This window comes from Anolis sagrei, chromosome 1 (genome assembly GCF_037176765.1).
Source record: "Anolis sagrei isolate rAnoSag1 chromosome 1, rAnoSag1.mat, whole genome shotgun sequence".
NCBI classification, from domain to species: Eukaryota; Metazoa; Chordata; class Lepidosauria; order Squamata; family Dactyloidae; genus Anolis; species Anolis sagrei.
Window position 1 is genome coordinate 275275558 of NC_090021.1, and position 27713 is coordinate 275303270.

A 27713-nucleotide genomic window follows, 5' to 3' on the forward strand; every position below is an offset into this window, starting at 1 on the left:
AAAATGATTTAACAGTTTCTATGCTGCAAGTCGCTTCTGGCATATAAACTGCACATCACAAGTGTTAAACCTGACTCAGCTCATAGAAGATGGTTTTTGAAAGGCAACAGATTACAGGAGCTGTCTTCATAGACCTGTCAACAGCTTATGATACTGTGAATCATCACCTTCTCCTGAGGGGAAAAAAAATATCACAAAGGGCTACCACCTCACCCACTCTGCTACAAAACAGTAACTTTTTTGTTGAGTTCCAGGGCCAGAAAAGCAGATGGTGAAAATAGAAGAACAGCCTGCTCTGCGGTGTGTTTGCTCCATCAATGTTTAACATTTACACAAATGATCAGGCACTTTCAGAAGGCACAGAGAGTTCAATCTATGCTGACAATCATGTCATAACCGCCCAGACAGGAAGCTTTGAAATGGTTGAACGGAAGCTCTCCGAAGCTTTAGGTGCTCTTACTGCCTATTACAGGGAAAACCAGCTGATTCCTAATCTATTTATTTATTTATTTTAAAGTATTTATATGCCACTTTTCTCACCCCTAGGGGAATTATAAAATGCAGGCATGTGCTTTTCACCTTAAGAACAAACAAGCATCTCGATCTCTGAGGATTACCTGGAAAGGGATCCCAATGGAGCATTGCAGCACACCCATATACCTTGGAGTAACCCTTGACTGTGCTTTGACTTACAGGAAGCACTGCTTGACTATCAAGCAAAAAGTGGGTGCTAGAAGTAATTTCATATGAAAGCTGACTGGCACAACTTGGGGATCACAACCAGATAAAGTGAAGACATCTGCCCTTGTACTTTACTACACTGCTGCTGAATATGCATGCCTAGTGTGGAACACATCTCACCATGTTAAAACAGTGGATGTGGCTCTTAATAAGATATGCCACATTATCACAGGATGTCTACATCCCACACCACTGAAGAAATTATACTGTTTAGCCGGTATTCCACCACCTGACATCCTCCGGGAAGTAGAGCCAATAATGAAAGGACCAGGCAGTGACATCTCCGGCCCATCCCCTGTTCAGATATCAGCATGCCAATGCCTTAAATCAAGAAATTTTTGCAGGAATATCTCAGCAAGCAAGAATCCAAAGGTGGCAAACTAAAACCTCAATCAATGGCTGATACCGAACGGGAGACTCCCTCCTGGGCACATAGAAGACCGAGCAACTTGAAAGGCACTGAACAGACTGCACTGTGGCACCACAAGATGCAGAGCCAACCTTAAGAAATGGGGCCACAAAGTGGAGTCCACAACATATGAGTGTGGAGAAGAGCAAACCACAGACCACCTATTACAATGCAGTCTGAGCCCTGCCACAGGCACAACGGAGGAAACTTATTATAGCAACATCAGAGGCACTCCAAGTGGCCAACTACTGGTAAAAGGACATTTAGTACAACGCCAAGTTTTTTAACTTTGTGTTTGTAAATACATTACAACTGTACCCTCAATTCGCTTCTGACACGATAAATAAATAACAGTTTATATATTTTTTGCCTACTCTATAGAATAATGCACAATTGGCACAGGCAAATGTAAATGAAATATTAGGGGTACTCCGTCTATTATTTAATGCAAAGACAAATTATGCCTTCTTTTACCAGCCACTTAGGGAAGAAAATTGTATTTCCATTTTCAATAAAAACTATAAATATATAATGTTATTATGGTAATTCCCATAGTAGATATTTCACATCATCTAAAACAAATAAGCATATAATTCTCACACAAAAAACTATTCTCTTTGACCTACCATCATCACAAGATCAGTTACTGAGGACATGAGAGACAACCTTCTCAGTGGCTTCGCTCACAATCACAGGAGTGCACGATTTCTTTCTTCTTGTAAACCTTATACAATCCATGTTGTTTTTTACATATATCACAGAATAATAGAATCATAGAGTTGGAAGAGACCTCATGGGCCATCTAGTCCAAGCCCCTGCCAAGAAGCAGGAAAATTGCATTCAAAGCACCCCTGACAGATGGCCATCCAGCCTTTGTTTAAAAGCTTCCAAAGAAGGAGCCTCCACCACACTCCGGGGCAGAGAGTTCCACTGCTGAACAACTCTCACAGTGAGGGGTGAGGGGAATTTATCATGTGCATAAAAATGACATTGGCTGTAGAAACAATCTGAGAAGCAAATAGGTTAAAGATGCAAAAAAAAAACCCAACCTATAAATATCTCTGCAAATAGCACTACTGAAGATAGAAAAATGAAAGTATTATTTGCAATAATGAGAATACTGCTTTGGTTGGCAGTGGTTACTTTTGAACTAGAGTGATATTACTTATTCTTTCCCCATCTGAAGAATGAGTTCCACAAATTAGAAAAGATTCAGAGCTGAAACGCAGCAAAATAAAGGCATATGCATGGACATGTGCAGCTGCAAATGTTATACAAAAGCATAAAGATTGATTTCTAAATGAGTTGAAACTGAATATGTCACGTGGGGTGAAGCAAAATGATAGGATGTGTTCTACATGTGGCATTTGATGATATCTCAGATGGATCACTTACCCATACAACTTACAAGTGTGATATTTAATTTAGTGAACGATGCATTTATTGTGCCACATTTCTCTTAGCACAAGAACCAAAATGGCTTACAACATGAATTAAAAGAGTATACAAAACACTTGGACTGGAAAAACAAAAACTTCTAGAACTGAAGAACATATTTTAAATAGGCTCTGTTAAAGGTAAACATGAAATTGGAACAGTTTAAACATAACATTAAGTAGATGGAAGTACAAAACACTCCACAGTCAAGAGATCAACTGCCTGAACAAATTTCATGAGGGTATATATATATGTGTGTGTGTGTGTGTGTGTATATATATATATTTCTAGTTTCCAACAGACTTCACAACCTCTGAGGATGCCTGCCATAGATGATGTAGCCAAATTGTCAGGAGAGAACCATGACTTGCTGATTCATCAATTGGCTATGTCTGGTATACGAGGTTTAGCCCTGAAATGGTTCAGTTCGTTCCTCCGGGACCGGAGACAGAGGGTGGAGTGGTTAGGCCAAAGCTCTGAGAGCTCCTGCCTTTGCTGTGGAGTTCCCTAGGGTGCTATCCTCTCGCCCCTGTTATTTAACATCTATGTCCGGTCACTTGCTGGACTGGTGCGGAGCTTTGGCATAGAGTGCTACCAGTATGCAGATGATACCCAGCTACTCTTGCATCTCGAACCTGGGACAACTGTGATTCCTGAGAACTTTAGGCTGTGTTTGGAAGCAGTGATGAATTGGCTGTGCACAAGCAGACTAAAAGTGAACCCTGCAAAAACTGAGATACTCTGGCCCGGCCAGCCACCAGAATTAATCCAGTCTCCGCCTGATTTCGATGGGGAAGCTCTGGTTCCATCTGCCACTGTTAAAAGCCTTGGGGTTGTGTTGGACTCATCGCTGACAATGGAGGCCCAGATCACTGCCATAAGTAAGCAGGCCTTTTTTCATCTTTGCCAGGCAAGGGAATTGGCATCCTACCTTTCGGTAGAAGCATTGGCAACAGTAATCCATGCAACAGTCACCACGAGGTTGGACTATTGCAACACCTTATATGCTGGCCTTCTGAAGTCAACAACCCAGATGATTCGGATGGTCCAAAATGCAGTGGCCAGGCTGCTAGCAGGATCATCTATAAGATCCCATATCACACCGATTCTGCAACAACTGCATTGGCTACCAATAGAATATCGGATCTCTTACAAGATACTGATCCTGACATTTAGAGCTCAAAATGGCCAAGGACCTTTATATCTTAGGGACCGCCTCATTCCTTTTCTTCATCAGTGGTCACCTCGATCCACCCAGGAAAATCTCCTATACATACTGGGCCCTAGGGAGGTACACCTGGAAGCTACAAGGCGCAGAGCTTTTTCAACCTATGCTCCAATTCTGTGGAACTCATTGCTTCCATACATTAGAGCAATGTCGGAGTTGCGACCTTTTGTAAAGACACTCAAGACTTGGCTGTTTGGTTGTGCATTTAAGTAATCAAATCTAATTTGCCAAATAGTCACTGTTGAATGTTTTTATGTTGAATGTTTTTAGATTGTATAAATGCTATTTTAGATTGTAAGTCGCTCGGAGTACCTTGGTGGAGAGCGACTAATTAAGAAATAAAGTGAAGTGAAGTGAAGTGAAGTGAAGAACGCTTCTGGAACATGGGCATATAGCCAGGAAAACACACAACAATCCATGAAAGCCTTCGAGATTACATTTTTTTTAAAAAAAAATACATTTTGTCATATTCAATGTAAAGCATCAAGATAGTAAGAGGAACAAAAAAAATTAGGTTATAGATTATACAATGAAAGTGGGAGAACATTTATTTGTATAGAAAGTAGGAAAGCAGAAAAAAGTGAAAAATAGTAAGAATAACAAAAAGAGCAAAAAACAAAAAAAACAAAAAAAGGGTATATAAAAAAGGGGAAAAAGTTTGTTGACTTCCTTCTAACTTCCGATGGTCCTTAAAAAGTTATGTAAGGTTATATTTCACTTGGTCTGCTTCTCCACCGTCTCCTTCTTCTCTTAGGATTGAGTATCTTCAACAAATGAGATCAATCTTCATCTGTTTTAAATAGTCTTTAACAAGGTCCCAATTAATATATTTTTAGGTAATCCTTGGTTAGGTGAGAGCCAGTAAGTAAGCCTACCCATGTTCATAATTTGTAACACTTTATTTAACCAGTCCTCTTTTTTGGTATATCTTTTAACCTCCATGTCCTGGCATAAACTATTCTGGCTGCTGTGACCGAAAAATTAAACAGGATCTCTTTGTTTTTATCTTTTTCTATGTCTAGCATGCCAAGTAAAAAGTATTCAGGCTCTCTTCGAATTTTTGAAACTTCTTGGGAGCAATTGCTGTAACTGTATGCCCAGATTGGAATCCTGACACCCAAACAGAGCTATATTTTGAGGCTTTATACCAAGTCTGGTGAAAGCACAGTCTATGAGTGCCATGCAGTCAAGCAGGCAGACAGACACACTTCTTCAGCTCCAGATTTTGGTGACTCTCAAACCCCTCTAATGATCCCTTAATTAATTAATTAATTTGTTTTATAAAACCTTTTTGGATCTGTGCCTTTCAAATTTCTTCCATGGCTTTTGTCTGCATTTGTGTTTATGTCAGAGTCACCAGCAATTGTTTGTTCTGTACCCAGTGCATTTGATTGATGTACGTTTTGCCTTGGTTGGCACCATTTGCCAGCTTCCAGATCTAATATATGTCCTGGGTGTAATCCTAGGGCTGTTGCCTCAGAGCTTTTGTGAAGTATTTCTGGACTAAATTTTAGCAACCTCGGCTCTTAGTTGCAGTTAAACCGTCTGTGGCAACCTTTTCATAGTATTGCCATTTTGTTATCTATTCCTCTAGCTTCTTAACTGTAGAACAGCAAGCATTTCTAGCTGACTATTGATATAAAAACTTACATTGATCATACAGAGATGATCCAGAAGTCTTTCATTAGTTTTCCTGCCAATGACAATATGCAAGTGACTCTTGCATGTGCCAATGAGGCAGATTCTTGTTAACGCTTTAGCACAATTACAGTGATCTCTGTTTATCTTGCAACTAATTACTACAAACAGTTGCTTGTATCTGGTAAATAAAAATGGATAACAGTCTGGCAAAGATTATGATGATGATTAAGCCCACCATTTCTTGGATTAACTTATTAAACAACATATATATGTTATAGCAATTGTTTGGATATGACGCTAACCTTTAAAGCAGTGGTTCCCAATCTTTTTTGACCAGGGACCACTTTGACCAAGGATCACTTGACCAGGGACCACTCTCCAACATTAGTACCAAAAGTGTTACAAATCGGTTTTTGGTCAACTTTAGATTCAGTTTGGGGTGCTGATTCAGAAAATTGTATTGCTCTAGTTTCTGATACAGGACAAATCCCATGGTCAGCAACAGAGAAGGAGTGGCAGGTGGCACAAAAGGAGCAGAAAAAAAATAAAGAGGAAGGAAGCTTGCAGACCAGATTTTCATCCCCATAGCCCACTGTGGTCCACAGCCAACAGCTTAAGAACCACTGTTTCAAATAAATGTGTGTCCATGTGATTCTAGGGTAGAACACAAAAGTAAGCACAGGAAAACAGGCACAACTACATTGTAGAATTACTGTAGTTTGGCACCACTTTACCTGTCATGGCTCAGTACTATGGAACCTTGGGAATTATAATTTGGTGTGGCATCAACATTTTAGTAGAGAAGGCTAAAGATCTCATAAAACTACAACTCCATGATTCCACGAGTAGATGCACTCCTAATCAGATTTTCTTGGATAGTAATGGCTTCTAAGCCTTTTCTTCCCACAGCTGTCCTAATCCAGCTGTCAGGAGACAGATGCCTGCACTTTACATGGATAGAATGTGATCTCTTCATATGAATGTATGCATTCTCAACCAAGTAAATTATTGGTACAGTCTTCTTCCCAATCCAGACTGAGACCACAGCAGGGGACAAAGAGTATAAGAGCCCTACCCACACTTCTCACTAATGTCCCAGTCTGGGTCAGGATTGCTGTATTTACAATTAACTAGAAAAGGTCTTTTAGAGGTAATATTGAAAACTGGGGGGAAAAAACACTGTTCTTTTCCCAATTTTTGTAATAAAGTGGATTGTTGTTGTGTGCCTTATTTCAGAATTATGGCCATCCTAAAACATACCTATCACAGGGTCTGCTTATCAAAAGTTGTTCAAAGAGGGTTTGCCAATGTAGCTTTAGCCCTGTAAATATAGCCTTGTAATTACATATAAATATTTATTTATTTATTTACTATGCTTATATACCGCCCCTCTCAGCCCAAGGGCAACTTGGAGCAGCTAACAATATATGTGACTTTGATAAAATATTGAATCTCTAATTGAGATATATTGTTATTATTGTTATATTTCAAGGATTTCAGGTGATAATATTATTATTCTGTGCCTTCAAGTTCTTTCCCAAAGTATGCTGATGCCAAGATGTACCTATTGCAGAGTTTTCTTGGTAGAATTTGTCCGGAGGTGATTTGCCTTCCTTGCCCAGGGTCACCCAGTGGGCTTCCAAGGCGAAATGGAGATTCAAATCGTGGTCTCCTGGGTTGTAGTTCAATGCTCAAAGCACTACACAAAGCAGGCTACTCATTACTAAAAACAACAACCCCAAAACAATACATACATACTTACTAGCCCCATGACTTTTGATGCCTGTTTAATCATTTAGGGCCTGAATTACAGGACTGGCATATACATAAAATAAGATAAAATCAACTGAAGACAGCTCCACAGAACTTGAGCTGATACACTCTTTCATTACCCATGTTTTACATTATTTTATAATCTGTGACTTGTATTATTTAGCCACCCCAAGTGCCAGGTTTCTTTTTTTTTTAATGTTATTAAAAAAATCACAAGGTCTGCAAAACAAACCAGTTCACCAGGCATTAGTCAACAGAAGAATAATACAATGTACTGAAGAAACTAGGTGAATGCTAAGGATTCTTCTTCAGACAAAACTATATATAAAGAAGATATTGAGCGTTGTTCCCTCAGTGGAAAATAAGAGTGTTTTTTTTTTTTAAATAACTGCAACTTACTGTTTAATTATATAGTGTATTTTTGGTTTTGTATTTCATGCAGCCATTCTCTACAACTTTTCCTGTGTCTTTCAAATAACACAGATGGAAAATTATTCTGAAAAGGGAAACCATTTCTGTATTTCCAGAAAGTGGAAACCTGTTTTAGGTATGTATACAAGTAAGGTATGTATGCATGGGTTCTTACTTATATGTGTTGTAATTGACATTCCATTATACTGTAATCACATTATTTCTTAACAGAAATAAATAATCTCATTGTTTGAGTTAGAAAAAAAATAGATGGGAAAAATGTATAAATAACAACTGAAACATATGTTTGTGCATGTTTTGTAGAGATGTATTGTTGTTTTCATTCCAGTGATTCCCAAACTGTGTAAGAGACTACAGTGTGCCTTGCAAAATGAAGACTCCATGTTGGATACTTGCACAGTCATTCTTTTCCAGTAGAAGTGGGGTGGCCATATGCAGTGTTGCTCTTTCTTCTCTTTGCCAGTTTACAAATCAACCTGGGGAAAGGAGTACAACTCCCCAATGTAGTTCACACTGCAACTGAGTGGTGTGGAGGAAATCCAAAATCTTTAATATTACCCTAAAAGAACAACTCCCATCCCTATGTCTTCAGTGATGAGCAAAGTCACAAAGCTGGTCAGAAACTTAGAGAGTTGGTGGGCTTTCCTTTGCTGATAAGTCTCCAAGCCAAGGGTGCACTAGATTTCTATTAGAAAGCAATGAGTCAAACTTATAAGGGCCTCTATGGTTCTGTGAAAGAGAGAGATGACACAAAGAAGTCCCATCAACTTGGCCAAGTATCAAAAGTCTGTCAAGCACTGGTCTAGTAGCATGGGCTACTATGCATTTAAAGTTTTAAATATAAAGTGTGTATAGATGTGGGAGATACTAGAGGTGTGCAATTTGGCCAAAAGAGATGCCATTTGGGGGACAATTTTCGGCTAACCCCTCATTCTGTTACTGGGAAGTTACTCAAATCAGGAGAAATGTTGCAATTTTCATTCGGCAAAGATTCAACCCGTTGTCAATAATGGGAAACTTTAAAGTCTCATTCCTCAGTCATTTTAAGGCCTATCTGTATGAAACCTACCTCAGTTTTAGAACCTATTTACAACTGCAGACCTTCCAAGTTTCAGAACAATTCACCAATTTACTGATTTTTAAGGATTAATTTAAATTTTTGCCATAACATTTTAAAAAATAAAACAAACCGCAAGAGAGGGATCTGGGAATTGTAATTGCTGGTGGTGTCCATTTTCAGTCAATCAGAGCATGGACATAACCATGCTTTTTATTGGCTGAGAAACAGAGAGAGAAAAACTTCAACACCCATCATTCTCCGAGAGGAACTCAGAGACTTTTCAATGGTTATCCCATGTAAATGCTACTGGGAAAGCAAGTTCCCAGCAGGGCCGTCTGTGGAGGAGGAGCCTAGGGAACTTTTCCACTGCCGGAGAAGGAGAAAAGATGCTGCAGGGTCTTCTCCAGGAGCCCTCGGCAGACCCCTGTGTCAGTTACAATGCAGACTTAACTCCATCCTCTCCAGTAGCCAATACATCTGGCTCTCTTGATCCATTTTGATGAGCTTTTTGGTTCCCTCCTCCCCATTCTGTTTTTGGGGATTACACAAAATGGACCACCGAATATTACAAATCACTTTCGGTCCAACTGATTCAGGCCCAAGCCTAGTAGTTACTTGGTTGGAGCCAGACTTAATTGTCCTTTGGCCATATCTAATGCATTTCCTGAATCCTCCTCGATGGTCATTTAGAAAAAGGAAAAAGAAACAAAATCTTACTAATCACATTTTTTAATATATATATATATCCATGACTAGGAAATCAATGAATATGATGGAAGAAAGTAATACATTATCTGGATCAACTCCACCTTCTTGATTGGATACAGGCTCAAATCAAACCTAGAGTATGAAATCAATAGAAATAAAATAGTTGTGATTAATTTAAGTCTGTCTATTCAAATGGATCAACTCCAAGTATGACAAAGTCAGTAAGTCTGGATCAAGCCCACTGTATATTGCGGCACATATCAAAATAAATTTGTCTAGAGAAATGTACTATATGTTGTTAATGTTGCAGCTGTTTAATAGAATAGTATAATTCGCTTAGTAGATTTATGTACTATACTTCAGTTACTTTTTCCAAGGCACTTTACATAAAAAGATATAAGAAGTTATATACATGAAAATCCCAAGTACAATCAATAAAATAACAGAATAAAAAAGCGCACCAAAATATTTTTACTCAAGGATAATTATATCTATAATCTGAGATTTGTATCTTCAGTCTTCAGAATTAAATTTCTGTTTGTGCCAGCTCATGCCTATGGGATGCGTACCCATCTGCACAACATATGTAATCAAGATTGTACATTTGTCTATATTACTTAATCATTATGCATTAGTGGTGCATTGAAAATGATTTATTGGAAGCTGACCTGTAGCATTTACACTAAAAACTAAAAACATCTGGGAATAAAGATGACACATATTACTATTCTAGTATATAATTAACTGGATGGGTTTGCTGGTAATGAAGCACTTAGTTAAGTGATTGCCAGTAAGCCCACGTTGAACTAAATGGCTCAGCGCTTTAAATTTAAGATGCTAACACAACATTAGGCTTCTGGACCCAAATATACAAGGATGTTAAAAATACAGTATTTCAGTGCTTAACCACATATGGCATTAACACACTCTATCCTTAGAGCACAATGCTGAATCTTGAAACAATCCGGGGAAATTATTGGAAGTACTCACCTCTGGTCACTAAACTAAGGGCCCTGGTTTTTTCACCAATGATGGTCACTAGTGAATGTGTGAACTGTCTCTATTCTTTGTGTGTGTGTGTGTGTGAACTGTTTCTATTCTAAAGGTATTTAAGCTGTGGTGCTTCTTCAGAGTTGATTGTCATTTCGTACAATTAATGATGCTCTAATTTTTTAAGGTTTGTGGAATTGTTCACTTTCAAATAAAACTTAACAACTAAAATGGATGATTAGATACTATGCTATCTTATTCATATTAGGAAGCATAAAAGCTGGATTACTCAGAAACACTCCCTTTCCAATAAAATTTCTGATGCAACTAGTGTCCCAATTTCTAATGAAGTATCTAAGGACCTAATCCCAGCACGCACACGCACACGCCCTGTTTTAAAACATTTGAATCCATAGAGGGTACAATTTATGATGGAGCTTTTCCTGTCAGCTCTCAGGATTCATTAGGCAAATGTCAAAAACAGACATAAAAAAGGAGGGGGAGAAGAGAGTCACAGATCATCTTCTGGTCTCAGGAACTGGGATATAACTGGGGAAAACACACAAAAACATGAGGCTAGGAACAGTCCAATTTGTCTGGATTGAATTGTTTCAGTGACAGAGGAGTAAGGGGTATTCCTGTGGGCAGTCGCCTGCCAAGCATTGACATTTCTCTCCCAAAATCCTGCTTCATGAGCCTGGCATGGTAACTTTTTAATTAATGTAATCATTCAAATTACCAAAAATTCAAAATATCATTGTTTTTTCAGTGAATACAGCTAGTTTTTTTAAAAAAATCTCGGACTTCTGCAGTGGAGAGATCAGAGAAAAGCCGGTAGCCCAAAGTGCTGTCTCTTTTATTGTTCCTTCACACTGCTTTTTTCCTGACTCTTCCCCCATGTAAATGCAGGTTAGGAGGGCAGTAACTGGTCACCTTTTGCTGAGTTCTTTAAGCTTCACAAATAAGTTCCCTACATTGCAGTGCTTTTGTATGAGGAGCTGGGAGGCGTAATTGAAAAACAGAATGAAAGAGGGAGAAATGAGCGTTGTTAAATTCTTCTGCTTAAAGAAAAGGTTTGCGATGCAAGAGACACCCCAGCAAATCCTGGTCTCCCACCTCCCAGCCATACAAGGGCACAATGGTAATGGGTGAGTTCCATTGGGTTGCTGCGAACACAGCAGAAGAAACACTTCAAAGGAACCCCCTGCTTCCCCTCCCTTCCCTCCCTCCCTCTCTCTTTCTCCCATTCACAGATCTGAATTCCAAGAGATTTCTCTACTGCAGAGCACAATAAATCAGTGTCTTCCTTCTCCTCCAGAGCAGCAGGATGGGAGGGAGGGAGGGGAAAGCCCCGGTATCCCCAGAGTTTTTTCCCCCAAGGATTTCTTTTAAAAAAAAAAAATTGAGTGGGCAGGAACTGCACTCGTGGGTGTGATAAATCTGAAAATTGATTATTTTGGGTGAAAAGGCAAGAAAGAACAACATCTGATAAGTAATGATAAACAGAACCGAACCATGCGCTTATTGTGTATTTGGGACATCCATACAACTTGGGTGGCTGGTGCTGAGGAAAGAGAGAGCTCAGAAGTAATGAATAAAAAGCTGTTCATAACTCCCATACTTGCCACCTGATTATGCCCTCACAGGCCCTTTTCAAATATTAATTTTTTCAAAGCAATTGATTGAACAGTCTTTCAAATAAACTAAATTGGCTTCTAACCACACAAAATTTTACTAATCTGTCTGTTTTTCTTAATGGTACTACCTTGACAGCCAATGAATACCAATTTTTCTCCTTCCTGACAAAATCGTCATTGTCATCTCAAGGTAGCTTACAAAAGCTAAAACATTTCATTGTACAGATATCAATTAAACTTTGTCTTCCTCAGAGGTTATAACAGGCATAGGCAAACTTCCCTATAGAGGTACGATCTATAGGGTACGATCGTACCCCATAGAGGTACGATCATCCTCCTCACTGATGGTGTTTCGGAATAGATTGAAGACATGGATGTTTAAACAAGCATTCGGTTAATCCGTTGCAACGAATTTTGATGACTAAAGGATTGGTAATCATGGACGATGAATTTTGGATTGCGATTCCAGTTATGAGATGCATGGGATTATTATTGGTGGCCCAATAATTTGTATTGTATATGTGTTTTATGCTTTTAAACTGAATACTGTTTTTTAAGTGTTGTAAACCGCAATGAGTCGCCGACTTAGGCTGAGATATTAGCGGTATACAAGCGCATAAATAAATAAATAAACTTCAGCCCTCCAGGTGTTTTGGACCAACTCCAAGAAATCCCAGCTAGTTTACCAGCTGTTTGCCTGTGTCTGAGTTAGGGGATGTGAGTTGCCTAGAGTTACCTAGTTGGTTTCCATGGCTGAACAGGGATTTCAACCCTATTCTCCAAAGTCACAGTCAAACATTAAAATTACTACGTTACACTGGCTCTTTTTAAAATGGTGATCAACCTTTTTATTTTATCTCATGATCACTTTGTCATGATATCACATTGCAGCTAGCAGCATTAAATTCTGCATGCAAAGAGATCTTGCAGCAATGTAGAGACTGGGGGCCCTTCCAGACATGCCCAAATGCAGGACCTGTCTCAGTTTTACTTGAGGTGTCCAAATGATGCTGCAGGTAAAACTGCATTTATCTGGAGAAAACCAGGATTTTCCAGTTTGCTCCAGATTAATAAAACACCTGGAAAGATCGGAATTTTAAGGTACAGTCCGGATCTTTCCAGGTGAGGGCCTGGGGAAATTGATTCTTGGGACTGCTTCTGCAGTACCGAGGATCAATCCCCACAGTCATCCTTATTCGAGGGGCCTTCCTGCAGTGAAGGCCCCTCCGGAGAGTACTCCTGACATGTAAAAATAACGCATCAGGAGAACTCTCCAGAGGGGCCTGCACTACCAGCAGGCCCCTTGGGTAAGTTTTATTCTAAGCGCAATCCTTGTTGTCACCATGATGTTCTTGCACTCTTGGTAAATATCACAGGGTAACCAGATTAATCCTCAATAGGAAAAGTTGGGGGTACTCCAGAGTTGCCGCAGCAAAAATTATTAATAAGGAAGAACTTACAAAACTACCAGTGAAAACAGTAGAATGCATGTACTGAGTTTAGAAAATTCTGAAAAAAGTGAAAAAACCTAAGCCAACACATACAATACATAATTGACAATACATGTAATATTTAATTTTAGTTCTGATCTGCTTATATGTGAATTTATGGTTTTTATATCTAATGATGCACTTTGTATGCTGTTTCAATTTTATGTTGTTAACTGTTTTCTCATGCTATTTTAAATTGTTCAATGTTAGCATTGTACTGTATAGATTTATAAGCAGGTTGCGGTGGTTTGAGTGTTGAACTACAGCTCTGGAAACCAAGGCTGAAATCCCTATTTGATCGTGGAAAACCATTGGTTTACCTTGGGAAAGTAAAGACATCCCTTTTGAATAAATTTTGGCAAGAAACCCCCATGGTAGATTCACCTTAGAGTCACCATAAGCTGGGGGAAAAACTTGAAAAAACATAACAAAATAGACTCTGAAAGCCAAAAAATACAACAATAACAGTATCTCCAATTTCATCATCAATATTTTGTCAAGATCCATGTGGTTTTTATACAGTTCAGAAGGACTAGTTTAGAGGGTTAAACCTGTGTAGCTTCAACACCAAAACACAATTTGGATCAATATTAGATTATGTTGTTGGTTTTCCAAAGAGTTTGTGGTTTTTTGTAAGTTGTGTATAATGTGAGTTATGTATACTTTCAGAAGGAGAAATTATATAAAATATTTTTCTAATTAGGTCACCACAGTAATTAATACTCAGCTATATCGTCTCTAGCTATTTATCTTCTCAGATGTTTTAAAGAAAGTTTTATAAGGTTTTGAACCACGCTTGGCATCTTTTGGAATTTAATTTTTGAGTGCCCAGTGATGTGTTACATATATGTATCTTTCTGCCCTATTTTATGATTTTTTTTAAAAAAAGAAAGTATTGGCCTTCTAAATGGTAGTCCTTTATTTTGATAATGCAATACTTGAATGTTTGGGCAGAACCTGGTAAAGGAAAGAAGTCTTGGGAAGCAGTTTGGAAAAGCTGGTTTTCTGGTTATAGAATCTCTCTGGCAGCACATCCAATAATCATTGCACATTGGGGATTTTGGGAGGCGTAGTCTTTAAAACATATCACTTCTGAGCTTTGTTTCCACACTGCAGGAAAGCTTCTTTAGATCTGATATTTTAAATTGTTACAGGCAGAATCATGAATATAATGCCCCAGTGATTCGCCCTGGAATTGGACACACACATACTGTCATTATTGGCAAAATAATTGAACTAACAGAGATATAGAGGTAGAAGGGGGATATTTTTAATGGAAAGGATCATAATATAAGAGAGATAACCATTTATTTAAATGTCATATAAAGTTACAACAATAAGACATCTAAAGCACATTTATTTACCATTCTGACAATGTTCCAGTTCCATTTGAATTCAACAGGAAATTGGCCCTCCATATCCATAGATTTGACATCCATGTATTCAGCAATGGCTTAAAAACATGTCTTCCCCCTCAAAACAAATTCTAAATAGTTCCTTTGACTTTGCCATTTTATATAAGGAACGTCATTTTACCATTGTATATAATGGAACTTGAGTATCCACAGATTTTGGTATCCAAGTGCAGCCAAGCCCCAGTAGATATCAAGGACACATTGTTTTAGGTGTTAATATTAATCTTTCAGCACATATTCTATTTCTATATTTACTTTTTTTTTAAAAAAAAACCTTTATGACTTCTCTTTTTTATTATTTGTTTGAAATGGTCAACAGTCCAGGTGTTAAACACTCTGAACAGCCACATTCTGTCCAGCCTAAATATAATATAGCAAACCAATGAATATTGGCTTTGGAAGTGCAATAATTAAGAAATATAAAATATTTGAAAATGCTATGATTTAATAATTTGCCTTCTAGAGTTTCTGTAGTATACTGCAAGCAGACTTTTCTCTCTTCCTTCCCAAACATGAGGAGTTTGACATGGCAGCCATGGCATTACGGGAAAGCCAGCCCAATCAAGTCACTTTTTCTAAGTTCCGAACTTGGTGAGAATGATCTGGCTTTTAAGATTTCAGAAATGGCCCTGTTCTTCTGGTAGGTTTGAGTTTCACAAACTATACTATATTGTGTTTTTTAATTTAAAAACTATTGTGAACTATACTGTTTTCTGAATGAGAAATGGTTTTGTCCTTGCTTTAACTACATGCACAGTGTAGAGAAGCTGATATTTACTTGTGGCAATACTTACATGAGCTGAGTAATGTCTAGGCTAGTCAGGATTGTCTGCAATATGCAGGCACAACTCAAAACACTGTCATTGCCAAAACATCACATTCATCCCACTGGTTTTACTGGCATTTCATGTATATGAGTGCTGAGCTAGTAGGCAGAATGCTTGCCAGTCATATGCAACCAAAACACATCATAGACCCTGGTTGTGATCCAACAAGGTGAACAAACAGAACTCATACAGAACTACACAGATGAATATTAGGGAATGCTAAAGCTGTATCATCACTGCAGAGATTATAAAGACTGTATTTAAAGTGTACAATTATAGTAATTTGATACCATTTTAACTGTCATAGCTCCATCCTACGGCATTCTAGTATTTGTAGCCTGGCGGGGTACTTAGTATTCTCTACCAGAGAACTTCAGTGCAGCTCTTCAGAACTAGAACACAAGGTCTGTCTGGCATAAAAGTCCATGTACTTCCCCAAACTACAAGTCCTTGGATTCTGTAAAATGGTGCCATAATAGATAAAATGGCAGCAAATTGCTGTAACTGTGGAATGTAGATACACACCCAGAGTAATACCATTTTCCAGCCCGTGTAAACTCTCCTCAGCTCAGTGATCTGTGCTGTATGCCTTTAAGGTTTCATCCAATTTCCACTATTTTTATCAGTTGTATTATATACATTTTGGTTAAACCTGAACACCCAACACTGAATACATCTAACCCTTCATACCAATGGTTTCTATATGCCAAGATTCTTAGGTTGAATGTAGCCTCAGTCCTTGCTTACTTGGAAAATAAATACTATTGTGTGGGACACCTGAAAGAAAAAAGCATTGTTTTGTGCACAAAATTAAAAATATTGTGTATAAAATTATATTCTGCTATTTGTGTACAATGCATATGAAACACATATGAATTTCATGTTTAAACCTTGGTCCCATCTCCAAGATATCTTATTATGTGCATGCAAATATTTCAAAATCCTCTGATCCCAAGCATTTCAGATAAGTGATACTCTGACTGTGTGCTTTTTTTCCTTCCTTGGTTCATGGAGAAATGCAAGTAACAAATAAATTATGGTGATTTTTTTTTCATGTCAGAAACTGCAAGTTGCTTCTGGTGTGAGAGAATTGGCTGTCTGCAAGGATGTTGCTTAGGGGATGCCTGGATGTTTTGAGGTTTATCATCCTTGAGGGAGTCTTCTCTCATGTCCGCACATGGGAAGCTGGAGCTGACAGAGGGAGCTCATCCACGCTCTCCATGCCAGCAGGACTGAATCTCTCTGGATTCAGTCCTGCTGCCACAAGGGTTTAACCCATTGCACCACCTGGGGCTCTTAATGATGGTGATGATTATGATTATGATTCCCTATGGTGTCGATTTTCTGGCCATCCTGTGATAGCAGGAGCCATGGGCAATTCCTTTTGAGTTGTGGGGACACAATTTTTGAGGAGCAGGAAGAATTAACAGAAAGAAATGTCTATACAAAAGCAAAGCTCAACTTGGACCTCATTCACACTAACACAATCATAGTGTCACATTCCGCTTTAACTGCCCTGACAACATCCTGTAGACTCCTAGAATTTGTGGACTAGGAAAAGGTATTGAGAATTCCCAGCCAGAAAAGTCAATTGGCATCACTGAACTATAATCCCAGAATTTCATGGGATCGAATCATGCCGGCTAAAGAGGAATAAGAGCAGTACAAGTTGAAAGTGTGAATGGGCCCTATGGGTGGAGGGATGTGCTTCAGGGTAGGCAATGTAATGCAATCAATTGCATTCTGTGTAATAATAAACCTATTCACGGACTTCTATTGCTTTTAAGTTCTGGCAACTTGAATGTTGCCTTTATTATTCTAGAAACCGCTTTTGAGTTCCCTTAGGGGAGAAAAGCGGTATGTGAATGTAGTAAATAAATAAATAAACGTGATCTGAATTAAATTAGAAGTGTTGAAACTAATGTATGACAGGAGAAGGAAGTGTGCATTTTATTGATCCATCTCTTTAGGACAACAAGAAAGACTTTTTTAATGCTCTTTTAAACTGACCTCATAAGGGCTGCTATTTGTATGCTAATTTTGATGTTTTTTAATAGGAAACGAATGGCATTTGTTGGGAAGATGAAACATACAATCAGCAAATGGGAGTATCAGTTCAGCTGTACATATTTTCACCTCCTGCTCCTGTAGACTGAATATTGCAAATGACAAAGCCAATACCCTATACATCCTGGAATTTGGTTGCCAAATATTTCAAGCCCTTTTGGGCACCTGGGTCCTGATCCTGTCTTTAAGTGCTCTCACCTGCAAATGTCTCGCTATGTCTTCACGGTGAAAGGATTTGAAAGGATAATGTGCACGGAATTCCAGCTGGACCATGTATAATAGATGAGATTTTAAATACACTCCTGCCTTCAGTAGATATTAAATTAGATGCAAATGCAAGTTTTTACTTGATAGCTTTTCTATCTGTTTACAGTTTCTAGGCATTTTATAGGTGACTTTTGTGGCATGCTATAGAAAGTGTTTGCTGTAGGTACAGTACATGGAACCCAGTCCGATAGCCAGAATGCCATGAGGTTCTAAAGCAGAGGATTACAAAAACAAAATTGATTAGTCCCCTGCCCAGATATGTCCAAGAATCACTTGGAATTGTTATATTATGCTATACTATAAACAAACAAACAAACACACTTCATTTATGTTCTGCTTTATCTCACCAGAGGGACTCAGAGCAGATTACAGTTTTACATATATAAGGCAAACATTCAGTGCCTTTTTACACAGTAAACAATGACATACAATACACAGACAGAGGTAAAGGCCTTCCGCTTCCATTTTCCGTGTCTGGAGGTGATGCTCAATTCCAGCCATGACAAGGTGCTCTTGTTCAATTTTTCCATGCCAAAGAACCTATTGTACATAGATTTCTCTGATTGTATTGCTGGCATGTTTGCATGGGGTTTCCTTTTTACCTCCCCGCTGAGACAGTACCTATTGATCTACTCATATTACATGCTTTCAAACTTCTGCGTAGGCAGAAGCTAGGGCTAACAGCGGGGAGTTCACTCCAACTCGTGGCGTCAAACTGCTAACCCTCCAGTAAGCCAATTTCCTGCAGATAGAGGTTTAACCCACTGTGCTAATGTGGCCCCTATACTATACAGATGTCCAGTGTATCAAAAGATGAAGTTATTTTGAAAATGCACAGCTGATGCTGCATTGCCCAGCATTAAAATGGTTATTTCTTTATGTCATTAATTAATATTCTGCCTTTCTCCTCATATATGAAGGAAGGCATCTTACAGTGTAGAATTAAAGCAAATTAACAACAACATTAACATATGGATTCTTTATTACATTTATAACTTAAAATAAAATTAATCTAAGTTCCATTTCTTGAAAATCTGGAATCTGAATAACTCCTTGAATGATATTAAAATCTCAGTGGGGGGAAGGCCACCTGCTGTATGGAAATGCATCAAGGCTATCTTTTTGAAAGGGAAGTTATGAATTGGTTTCACATTTGAAAATGGTATTCCTCTTACAGATTATCCCATCCTTTTTCAGATGCAATATAACCGGAAGTAGACTGAAGAATTTTTAAAAGGTAACTGGGTATAAACCTGCCATTTTGATTATATGAAGGAAAGAATGAATGAAGGAAATGAAGGAAAGGCTTTTAGAAAAAGAAAGACTGTGTTCCTCATAGGTGTAAGGAACATTTTACATGCACAAAATAAGTGACAAAACACTCATTTTTTTCTTCACTCTCAGGAGAACTGCATGGAATATTCCATATGAATCAAAATATTAATGAAAAAAATTGTTTGATAATTTTTGAAATGGCTACCACATATTGAGATCATTCAAATATGGCATGACTACTGCACTATCTGAAATATTTTTCTTCTGACTGTTCATATGCGCCGTATAAGCTAATATGCCAAATAAAAGGAGAACAAACCCACAAAGTGGTCCCAGTCCAGCACACATTTCATTGTGCTTCACTCATGATGCATCTACACCAGGCATGGGCAAGCTTTGGTCCTCCAGGTGTTTTGGTCCTCCAGTAGGCTGTTAGGAATTGTGGGAGTTGAAGTTCAAAACACTTGGAGGGCCAAAGTTTGCCTATGCCTGAATGTAGGATTAATGCAGTTTCATACTTCTTTAGATGTCATGGCTCAATGCTATGGAACAATGGGAGTTTTAGTGTCACATGATCTTTAACTGCCTCTGCCAAAGGGTGCTGGTGCCTCACTGCAGGATTCCATAGTATTCCGCCATGGCAGTTAAAGTAGTATCAAACTACATTAATTCTACAGTGTAAATCCACTCCAACCTGGAGTGAAAACAGGTCAATTTAACCCTGCATTTAATTATAGTAAGTATAGTAAGTGTACAGAGAAGCAAATGGTGAAGTGGAAGGAGGACAGCAAATAACAAACAACAATAATAATAAAACTTTATTTGTAGACCGCCCTATCTCCCCTAAGGGACTCGGCAGTTTCCAGCATATATGGCAAACATTTAATGCCAAAAAGGAAAAACATACAAACAAATTATAGCAAAACAATTCACATCAAACAATATGACAACTACTGAATGATGAACCACACCAGGTGACACCAAAATGTTGGTTTATTAAAAATTTGTGCTGTATTTTAGCAGAAATTTACTGTTTTTAGTTTTAAAAAAACCAAAACAAAATCCCTGTAGTTAGATGTGATTGCAACATTTTTTTTCATAACCCTAGCTTTAACCTGTACTGAACCAACATGCCTACAAGACTAAAACTCTAAACTAATTTATGTTTTGAACCTTCTAATGCACATGCGCTCACCTGAGCTGCCTTTATTACCCAATTAAAACAACCCTTTGAATCATGTGGTTTCATTATAAGCATGCAGTTGTTTTCATTGCTCTTTTTAAAATAGTCCCTGGTTATTTCAAATTTCCTGATACTTTAGCTACAATACTATGGCCTGCTGTGGAATGGAAGGAGACCCGTGTGGGTAGCAACCATGAGTTTCATGACTGGGTGACACCCGCTGGGTCCATGTGTGGACAGCCACTGAATCTAATTGGGAGGAGGGCCTTTATGAACAGTATAAATGTTTGGTATAGGTTCCCAGTAAAAGAATGGGAAGCTGTCCTTGCACCTGGTAGAAGTTTATATGCTGCCTCAATCTATCAAGAAAATTCCTTGACAGATATTACCTACCTTGAGCGGTTTTGAGAGCCTCAAAGCTCCTGGTTTCTCTTTAATATGTGGTCTAAAAGGGCAGGGTTGTCATTGGAAGATTCATATCTTATAATTCAGTAGATCTTTATTTTAAAAATTAAAATTAAAAATTAAATACAAGAGGAGCAGCCTTGAATGGCTGCTTCTCTTGTAATCCTGTCTGAAGATTTTGTTTCATTACCAGGTTTTAAGCAGACAACATAACCTGCAGGAAAGTTAATTTGTCACAGCAAAGTCTGGAATTAGATTAAAGGGGGAAACATAATTTGAAGGAGGAAAAACATAAATAAGCAGATAAGTTTTTAAGGAGATGTATGTAGTGTCGCAGGAGATATAATGAAGTCTTCAAAGCTGAAATTTCCTACTTAGTATTAATATACAATGTGAGTAAAGTTATTTTACTTGAACTATAAAAATATTGGAGAATACCCTTGTAACCATATGCTCTTCTTTGAGAACAAACATTGTACTTGTTTTAACGATTTTGTATTTAAATTCTTTCTCTCTTTTAAACATATATCTTCTAAAGTAATTCCATTTAACTAGATGAGTTTAACTTTGCTAATAAGGTTTTCAGCTTGAGGACTATTGCAGAAATATTTAACACTGGTATAATGAAGCCCAAAGGCTGTTTGGGTGACATTAAAAACTCAGTGGTGGTACTTTTGCGAATAGCTTACTTGCTATCACAAAATATATCAGCTTGCACTGTGAAACTATTTTATTTGCAAAAGTTGTATATAGATATAAGTAAAAAAAAATGTTAACACTGAAGAAATTTTGTCAATATTTTTATATACAGGCAGTCCCCAAGTTATGAACCAGATAGGTTCCTATAGGTTTGTTCTTAAGCTGAATTTGTTTTTCAGTTGGAACAGGTACATTTATTAAGTGTGACTCCAGATATCTATCTATCATCTATTTATTTCTACCTATATCTATTTATCTATCTACCTATATGTGTGTGTGTTTGTGTGTGTGTTTTGAATATGTAGCATAGGGAAGGTGGTACACCCCTCTGGTGTATGTTTTGCTGTCTGTACTCCTGTTCAGAAGATTTCACATCACTTTCTGTCTCTGTGATAATTTGATTTTAGAAAGAAAAATGTTGTGGAAACAAGGATTGGTGATGAAGCTTCAGTTTTTTTGCCATATTAACTCTTTCAGAAGTGGATTTCCCTTCCAAGGGGAGATTTGTCTCACTTCCTGTGGTCTCACCTCTGTTCTTAATTATGAGTTGGTTGTAACTCGGGAACTCCCTGTACTTGAAAAAGATGGAACTTCGAAATAATTATTTGTAATAATTAGTATGACAGCAATCATGATTTTAATGTTTTATAGGTTTTTGTTTTTAAAAAGCAGCATAATTAAATTGTACTACAGGTATTTGAAATGAACCATCTGTAACAACAATCCTATAGACAGAAACATTCTTCTGAATAAATTGGCAAAATAATAGACTATAGTTAATGTACTTTATTGATATTCCACTCTATCTCTCCAAGGGGACTCGGAGCGGATTACAGAATACATATATGGCCAACATTCAATGCCGTTAAACAATTAACAAAGATAGACAGTACACAGACAGAGGCAAGTCTTCCCTCTTTTTTCATCTCCAGCATCGGGTGCTTTTACCTCCTCAACAACGTGGTACCTATTTATTTACTCACATTGCTGTTTTCAAACAGCTAGGTAAGTAGAAGCTAGGGCTGATGGCAAGAGCTCACCCCAACCCACAGCTTGAACTGCCAACCTTCGAGTTGGCAAGATCTTCTGTAGCTGGCGGTTTAACTCACTGTGCTAACCACGGCATAGGATTCTACTGTAAAACACTACATTATTACATTAGGATTATTAGAAGTCCACTAATATTAGATACCCCAAATTCTAATCCTATACAAACTAACACAAAGTTAAATCCCATTGAATTTACTGAGTCCTACTTCAGAGTGATGTATAGAAGATTGTATTATAAAGCTACAATCTTTTACCTATTTCTTTGAAAGTAGATCCCACTATATTCAATTGGACATGTTTCAAAATAAGTATGCATAAGTTTGCACTATTAAAACAGGCTTTTGTGTTAGAATTTAAATAATAAAGAGGCCATTTGACAGCTAGATAGAATAACTTGCTTAGCCTTCTAAACATTATAGTTTTCTTCAGTGTTTTAGCACAGAAGAAAATACTTATACAACTGTCTTAAATAAAAAGTTTAAAAAAGAATATATTTTAACTTTTAAATGTTTTTTTTAATTTAAGTGCATTCCCTGAATTCCGTACCTAAAAGATATGTGGAACTGCCTGTTATGAAATGTCAGTCTGTCTATATCTAAGTTTTAAATTACTGTAACTAAATAAATCTAAAATATTTTCCTCCAAAGGAGTACATGCAGAAGAAAAATTACAAAAGTACCTGCATACAGTGAAAAGACTATCCCCACACCTCTCAGTTTAATATCCAACTAACTTTTCTATCAGTTTTCTCATTATATATGCTTTCATTTTCAATATTAGAGTTGCATTTGCCAAAATGATAATTATAGCCTGAAGTAAAGGCTATAGCCTGAAAGACGATGGAACTCCCCATTCCACAAGAGAAAGCAGACAAAGGTAAATGTTAAAACATATTTTTTACAGTTTTACATCTAATAATTAAATATCATTAGCATGCTAAATTATATCTTTAAAAAAATTCTACCTTTGGCTATTACCTAATTTATAGCTGGAACAGGAGCATCTATACCCATTACATTTATTCCAACCTAACCTAATTAACAGTTACTTTTTAAGGCTAGTAGAAGAATCCAAATCGAAAGTGTGACTAATGAGGTTGATTATTTAGTCACCAAACATTATTTGATTTCAGTATTAGCATATATTTAAAGAAATGTCTGTAAATGCTCTTTTTCAAATATTTTCCTCGGGGCTTTCATCTGTTTCTGAGGGGTGGAGGGGATTAACTATTGTTTGAGGCTTCCAGTAATTTTTATGATGATCAAGAAAAGACAATATGACAAAATCCTGATTCCAAGCACAGACAAGTCTTGCTTCGAAGTGAACATGCATCAATTGTGGCTCGTTAATCATAGTATTCTACAGGTGTCTCCCATCTAATAAAGATATAAAGCAAAGAGAAACTAATTTCTTAGTTAATTTTACCCTGATTTACATCTCTTAGCTAATCCATACAGTCATTTCAGTTTATGGTATCCAATATATTACGTTGAAGGAACACTCGATGTCACTGTAACCAAACACACAAAACCATGCTTTTGAGGATATATATGGTATGCTTACCCAATGCTAGAAGTGCAGACCCACAAATGCAAAGGAATATTTTAAAAAAATAAATCCATTCTGTATTATTAATGATTTTACTATATCTTCAATCAACTTTGTGATAAATCATTGTTAAGCACAGGAGCTAAATCCACTGTTAGTCTCAATTAGATGAGACCCATTGAAATGAATGGAAGTCATTAGATGCAAGAAATATAAATTCCATAGCTTTAAATGGCTTAGTCTAGTTCAATGCTTCCCAACCTTTTTTTTGTCCAGGGACCACTTGACTAGGGACCACTTGAAAAGGGACCACGCTCCAACATTAGTACCAAAGGGGTTATGAATCCGTTTTTGGTCAATGTTAGATTCGGTTTGGTTATTTGGGGTGCTGATTCAGAAAATTACATTTGATAGACCACATCAGCTCTAGTTTCCTATATGCCAACCAGTAGTCACCATCTGCTTGCCCACAGAAAACCACATTTAATCTAGGGTTAATTTAGAGCTGATGTGGTCTATCCAATGCCATTTTCTGAATCAATATAACCCCAGGAACAGACCTAAAACTGAAAACACCAAGGTGCCTCCACTTTCAGGTGCCACATAGAATGGCTCCGCTCAGGGGGAAGGAGGAGGAGGAGAAGATGCTGTCAGGAGACTTGTTGTCATACCTTTTGGGGTAGTCAGCCTCTCCCCTCCTGACATTCCCATTGCCTTGGCATTATAAGAGGGTTTCGCAAGACCAGTCATTCTCGTTGCAACATTGTAGTAACAGTGAGTCCATAGACCACAGGTTGGGAACTACTAGTCTAGTTGGTGAGCAACATTGGATTGCAGAATCATTTCTATTTTATGTAACAATATTCTAGTGCAGTGGTTCTCAACCTGTGGGTCCCCAGATGTTTTGGCCTTCAACTTGCAGAAATCCTGTTCTAGTACTTTAAACTTAGTGATCACTTAATACATTTATCAAAGTATTCTAAAGAGTACTATCTAAAATCTGTCTTAATCTTTTCCAGTTTAAGAAAACATATTGCAAGTTGTTTGTGATGGTAGTATGTTCTTAAATTTCAGGAAACTGAACAGTAATACAATGCCCTCTATGTAACTGTATCTAGGTGCAGCTGAAAGGTTTATATAACACAAAAATAGGACATTAAAAAGCAGTTCATTAAAATTATCTTTGCGTTTAATGCAAAAGAAATTGGTGTTAAACATTCTAATGTATATAAATCAGTTCCAGTCATTCAAATGCTCCCTTGTCCTTTACACAAAAGTGAAAAATTCTGTAAAATTTGGTTTTGAAAAATAAGGAGTTTTAACATATTATAAAACACAAGCTTGTGTAATGTTCTCCTACTGTAATGTGCATACAATCTTGACAAGAAGTAAAAATAGAATTGAGGCAACTCCTTCTAACCTTGAAGACATGTAAAGCGACATGCACTTATAGGCAAAGATCTATGTATATCCACTTGGTTTTATTATTATTATTATTATTATTATTATTAATGACAAGAAGTAAAAATAGAATTGAAGCAACTCCTTCTAACCTTGAAGACATGTAAAGCGACTTGCACTTATAGGCAAAGATATCCATTGTGGTATTATTATTATTATTATTATTATTATTATTATTTGTTCCTTTCTTGGCAATAGCCCACCACATTATTGCAGTCTCTTTTGAGAAGTTCCTCCATGATAGTTTTTGAATGCAGATTATCTTATTTCAACTTGAGTATATGGCAGTGTAGACTCATGTAATCCAATTAAAAGAATATAACCTGCATTCAGAAACTGCGTTATATGGCAGTGTAGATCCAACCTCATATATTCCAGTTCAATGAACTTACACTGTATTATATGAGTCTATACTGACTACATAATGCAGTTTGTAACTGCATTATATGGTAGCATAGATGGGGCCCATCTTTCTCTGTTAGAGAGCTCTAGTGCCACAACAAACTACAACTTCCAGGATTTCATAGATGGCGCTATGACAGTTAAAGTGGTGTCAAGCAGCTATAATTCTCCAGTATGGGTGGTCTCCTGGAGTCCACTATCTTGGAAGTCACCAGCTGCCATTGTGTGGCTTTCATGTGACCTTTAGGATGGCTGGTATCATGCAAGTATCTTTCAATAAAAGAAGAAGAAGCCTAAACTGTAAAACTACAAGAAAGCTGTACAGGAATATTACAACATTTAAAAAGTGAAAGGAGACATACAATTGTTAGTCCCAGTTGGTTTACATCCGTTACTCACCCATTAAATCCACAAGGTTTTTCTTGGTATTGACTTAATGAGATGCATTCATGTAGTGGTCTAATCTAGCTGGACTGACAATTGAATGTATTCCATTATAGTTAATATTCAATCTATTTGTACACATTTAAAAGTGAAGACCAAGCATCATTTTACATTGTTTATTTTACATGTATCCATAGATGCACAATATTTAAAATATATCTGGAATAAGACAAGATCATTGGGCATTCAATTTCATTTTTTAACCATGTCTTTCAAAATTAATTCAGTCCTAAAATTCAGGTTGAATATCTCTCATCTGAAATGCTTGTAACCAAAAGTGCTTTGGATTTTTTCAGATTTTTGGAATGCCTATACTTGCATATATGTACATAATGATGTATCTTGAAGATGAGACTCAAGTCTAAACATAAATTCACTCGAACACATAGTCAGAAAGTAGTATTACATGATTTTTTTCTAATAATGTTGTGCATGAAACAAAATTTGTGTACACTGAACCAAAGCAAAGGTGTCATTATTTTAGCCATTCATTTGGGCAATTTTGGATTTCAGAATCCTAAATTGTTGTTGTTCATTCATTCAGTCGTCTCCGACTCTTCATGACTCTTCATGACCTCATGGACCAGCCCACGCCAGAGCTCCCTGTCAGCCGTCACCACCCCCAGCTCCTTCAAAGTCAGTATAGTCACTTCAAGGATGCCATCCATCCATCTTGCCCTTGGTCGGCCCCTCTTCCTTTTACCTTCCACTTTCCCCAACATAATTGTCTTCTCCAGGCTTTGCTGTCTCCTCATGATGTGGCCAAAGTATTTCAACTTTGTCTCTAGTATCCTTCCCTCCAATGAGCAGTCGGGCTTTATTTCCTGGAGGATGGACTGGTTGGATCTTCTCGCAGTCCAAGGCACTCTCAGCACTTTCCTCCAACACCAGAGTTCAAAAGCATCTATCTTCTTTCGCTCAGCCTTCCCTAAGGCCCAGCTCTCACATCCGTAGGTGACTACAGGGAATACCATGGCTTTGACTAGGCAGATCTTTGTTGCCAGTGTGATGTCTGTACTCTTTACGATTTTATTGAGACTGGACATTGCTCTCCTCCCAAGAAGTAAACGTCTTCTGATTTCCTGGCCACAGTCTGCATCTGCAGTAATCTTTGCACCTAGAAA

General features: G+C 37.6%; 1 long non-coding RNA gene across 9 annotated transcripts in view; it reads left to right on the forward strand.

The window, feature by feature from the left end:
• LOC132768525 (uncharacterized) overlaps positions 1–27713 on the forward strand; it is a 105377-nt gene that overhangs the window by 51915 nt on the left and 25749 nt on the right. For 3 of the 9 annotated variants that reach the window (XR_010908958.1, XR_010908962.1, XR_010908959.1), the window contains 3 exons: positions 7672–13920; positions 15479–15601; positions 17846–19359. This is a non-coding gene — a long non-coding RNA (uncharacterized lncRNA). Of the gene's footprint in view, positions 1–7671; positions 13921–15478; positions 15602–17845; positions 19360–23514; positions 23611–27713 lie in introns of all 9 variants that reach the window. The other 6 variants (XR_010908960.1, XR_010908965.1, XR_010908963.1 and 3 more) reach the window with 6 other exon arrangements.